The following is a 4581-nucleotide window of genomic DNA, read 5'->3' as shown; positions in this document are numbered from 1 at the left end:
TTCACTAAAAAAAGACTTCCAAATCCATTTTATTTATATATCACATTTAAAAACAGAAAGTTTGCCCAAAGTGCTGTACAGAAACAAAGGAGTAGCACACGAGATGAAAACACTGACACATAAACACACAATAATATATATAATAAACATATCAACTCACTCCAGTTTGCTTATCGTGCACGCAGAGGCGTCGATGATGCAACAATCTTCCTCTCGGACTCCATCCACAAACATCTGGAGCTCCCTGACTCCTCCGCCAGACTTCTGTTTGCTGATTTCTCATCAGCGTGCATCACTCTGCAGCCTCACATCCTGCCCACTAAACTTTCCTCCCGATTTCACCTGGATGATCAGCTAATCCTGTGGATATTGGACTTTTTGACCAACAGGACGGGTCAACAACTCTCTTTCCGGTCTCAGCTCCACCTCCACTGGCTCTCCCCAGGGCTGTGTGCTCTCCCCCCTGCTCTTCATCCTCTACACCGATGACTGCAGATCCACACAGCCCGACTGTCACCTGGTGAAATATGCTGACGACACAGTTCTCCTGTCACTGCTGTCAGGCCCTCACAGCACCACGGCCCGCTCTGCAGGAGTTTGTAGAGTGGTGTGACAGCTCCAACTTGAACTGAACGAGAGCAAAGGTGGTGACCTTCTCCAGCAGGCAGAGGGATCTGGCTGCTTCAGTCACCACCACCATCCACGGGAAGCCAGTGGAGGTAGCTGAGGAGTACAAATACCTGCGAACCATCTTTGACAACCTCCTGAGATTCTCTGCCAACACAGAGGAGATTCTCAGGAGGTGCCACCAACGGCTATACCTCCTTAGGAAACTCAACTCCTTTGGAGTCAGCACAGCCATCATGATGACTTTTTACTATGCTTTCCTGGAAAGCATCATGACCTTCTCCATCAGCTGCTGGTTCCACTGCCTCAGCCTTCATACAGGAACAGACTGCAGCACACTGCATCAGTGTGCTCTACACTGTTAACCTTTGCTGTATTTTTCACAGTAAAATACCACAAAATGCCCAGTAACTTACCTGAAAACATTTCTACAGTTAATTACTGTAATTTGCTTTGCATTATGGGTATATTAAGGTTATTTACATTTACTTACTGTATTTTTTAAAATTGCGGTAGTAGTTATACCTACCGTTAACACATTAGCAGTAGTGCTACTGTATTATGTGATTTGAATGGTTCATCATACTGTTTGTGTATTTTTACTCTTTCAGTGGTTGGTTGCAATAGTGCATTACATTTTAACTCTTTCACTGCCAACCTATGCCATTTGTCAGTATGATACCAGTGAAAGTATTATGGTTTTGACTTTTTAGGGGACTTGCCTGTGTGTAAGGTTCAAGAATTCTGATCATCTAATCTGCTGCATGCAGTTGTATGCACATGCACAGCTGCTGCAAATGTGTGCTTGCCACTGCGTTGCCAAAGGCGAACTTCAGTCAGTGGAGAATATTGTAATAATTTGGCGGAGGCTTCTCAGTCAAGCAGTAACTGAATTGCTCATTTACTGAACGTGCAACATGTACAGAACTCTTCTGGGAACTAGTCAACCCAACTTAGTGAAACACACACTGAATGCATGCTGGCCCCGCCCACCTACCCACCTCTACCAACCACCACTCCATATCCTGACTGACATGACCTGTGATCCAGTGATTGACAGGAGAGGAAAGACAGGCCAACTTTGTTAACTCGAGAGGACAAAAGATTTTGCACCTCGTTATTGTTGGACTTCTGTGTGGAAACTGCAAACGGGACGTCATAAGGTAATGCAAAGGACTCTCCTACCTAACATACTCGTTTATTAATTTTTAAGAGCATGTATATTTTTTGTGTGTGTGGGGGAGGGGGGGGGGCTTAAAATCGGTGTTAGCTTGGTCGAAATAGCACATTAGCTGAATTATTCTGGAAAAAATAGGTTGTGTGTGTTTTTTTCTTTTCTTATATAAATATATATTTAGATATATATTTTCCACGGGGAGGGGCGAAGAACACAGGCGCAACGACAGTCTTTGTCTTTTTCCCGCCGAGTGTGGTGCATTGTCCTCCTGCGCTTCTGTTCTATGACTATTGAGAAGCTAGCCACGCTAACAGTGGGAGATTTAGCTTCAGCTAAAGCAGCAGGTAAAAATGCACATTTAATGAGAATAAAGAAAGACAACTTTTTTTTGGAAATTTAGAGACTGCTAAAACAATCTTATCCAGTTTTGAGCTTGCTCATGTAGGTTAGCCTGCTTTATTTAATTTTGTGTGAGCTGCAGTACACAACATTATAAAGTTAATATAACATTAGGTTGGTGGCGCGAGGAACTCCAACCTAAGTTTAATATTTATTAATTTTTTAAGTGGGAAGGGGAGCATGTTTTTTTTCCTTTAATACAACGTCTTCCAGGGTCTTTTTCATAGGAAAACCATGTAACGTCTGTGTTAGGTTGGTCAAAAGAGCAATTAGTTGAATTATTCTTGAAAAGATGGGTTGTGTGTTTTTTTTCTTTTATTTACTTATGTAAATATATTTTTCAAGGGTTAAATAAATGCAACATTAAATTAACAATTGTCTCTCTGTCTTTTCCCGCCCAGTGTGGTGCATTGCTGTCCTCCTGCCCTTGCTGGCTGCGCTGACAGTGTGATGTAGCCTCAGTGTTTGTGTTTTAAAGGCTTTTTCCACCAAGATGTCTGTTGAGAGAGAGATGACCTTACCCATCACACCAAGGGTAATAGCGCTTGATAAGTAAATACTTTCAATCCTCTTGTAATATTTTTGTAAAAAATCTATGTAATTATTGTGGTATTTGTACCCACAACAACTTACTTAACAGGGGTTTGTCTGTTTTATATTGTATAAAAATAGAATACACACAGTTTGCTGCTGTTTCTCTTATTATACACAATGACCAACAGGAAAAAACAGCCTAACATTTCAGCACAGGCCAAAATGCCAAAACATTAGGCAGTTTTTTCCTGTAATTGATCATAATTTTCATTACATAATAAATAATAAGAGAAACAGCAGCAAACCGTGTGGATTCTATTTTTGTACAGTGTGAGGCCTGCTATCCAGCATTCTTGTGGAAACCTTATTTGTAAGGGTGAGCACATTGTCTTATTGGACTCTTGTCTGTTTTTAGGGAATAATTTCATGTCTGCAAGCCGCTGGATGATCAGTTTGGAGGGCAAGGTATTTTATGAGCCTGAGCAGATGCATGACTTTGCCAGCACCCTTGCTGTCTTCTTTGCGTCATACTACGTTTTCAACCTTGAGTATCAGGAGTCAGCGTCCATCACACTGGAGATGATACAGAGGTAAATACTTTACACCATTAAAGCTTACACCATTTAAGAATGAAATATATGTGATAGCTTGACTACAGTTGCAGAAACATATAGGTGATTGCTGTAATGTATGTTTTAATTTTGAAATTAAAGCAGCCCTTTTTCCGTTAAAAGGTTCTTTGTGAGGATCAATCGAGACATGGGAACAAAATGCCCTGCAAAACTTGGTACAAGCCGCAAGACAGGTCGTGTCGTAAAGAGGAAGGTTACAAGCATCAGCCCTCGGATCACCACCTTCCTCCAGCGGCTCTCTGAGTTTGAATGGAGAACTTCCAACTAGGTAAGAATACAGAGATGATAATATCTTTTACATAGCTGATAATTATATACATACTGAACACACATCCATACAACAGTATGAATGATCTCAGACAGATGTGAACAAGTGAATAACCTGAGCAAACATGAATATTGATGATGTGTCTTTGACAGGTGGTGATAAAGACTACGCTGAACCCGACCATCCTGGTAACGGAAATCTAAATCCCATGTCACATTCTATTTCCTGGGACCCACTGATAATTATTACATTTTGTAAATGATTTTTGTTTTACAATTGTAATAGTTTATTTAATGTTCATGCTGGTGGGTTTGTCCTGTTTTTAGTGGAATGAAAAACTGTTTTCCTTAAAAAAATCAGACACAGAAAGGTGAAGGACTGTGTAGTTTTCATGTACACTTCTATTTATTTTGGTTATTGACATTGTTTTTATTCAGTTGAAAAATGTTTTTCTTGTTAAAAAAATATCAACAATAAATGTTGGTTTAATTCACTATTCTGAGACTACTTTACTGAATTATATTGTTTTTTGTAAATGTTCTTATATTGAATATGAATGTTAATATTATTTTATATGCTGTAAAACACAATTACAGTCTAAACAAATTATACTGTACACAATTACAGTGTTATACCATAAACCACATTTGCAGTACAGTGATACTATAAAACTTAATCACGGTAAGTCTTTCTAACTGTAAACCACGTTTACAGTAAAGCTGTTATACTGTAATATATGTTTACAGTAAAGTGGTTGAACTGTAAAACATCACAACAGTAAAGATACTGTAGATCAGTAATTACAGTAACTTACTGGCAATAGTGTTGCCAGTAAGTTGCTGTAAAAATACAATAAAATGTCTAACAGTGTACAGTCATTGGCCTGTCAGAACTCTGGCAGGTTTTCAGCCAACAGGTCCTCAGACAGGCAGCCAAAATCATCA

General features: G+C 39.5%; 1 long non-coding RNA gene across 1 annotated transcript; it reads left to right on the top strand.

The window, feature by feature from the left end:
* Positions 1 to 2781: 2781 nt before the first annotated feature.
* On the top strand, positions 2782 to 4298 carry LOC120736738. Its single transcript, XR_005696598.1, has 3 exons — positions 2782 to 3327; positions 3472 to 3637; positions 3790 to 4298. It is a non-coding gene; the product is annotated as an uncharacterized LOC120736738 (long non-coding RNA).
* Positions 4299 to 4581: the final 283 nt, after the last annotated feature.

Source organism: Simochromis diagramma, unplaced genomic scaffold, assembly GCF_900408965.1.
Source record: "Simochromis diagramma unplaced genomic scaffold, fSimDia1.1 OVJJ01000630.1, whole genome shotgun sequence".
Taxonomy (NCBI): domain Eukaryota; kingdom Metazoa; phylum Chordata; class Actinopteri; order Cichliformes; family Cichlidae; genus Simochromis; species Simochromis diagramma.
This window is presented reverse-complemented; position numbering and strand designations above follow the sequence as displayed.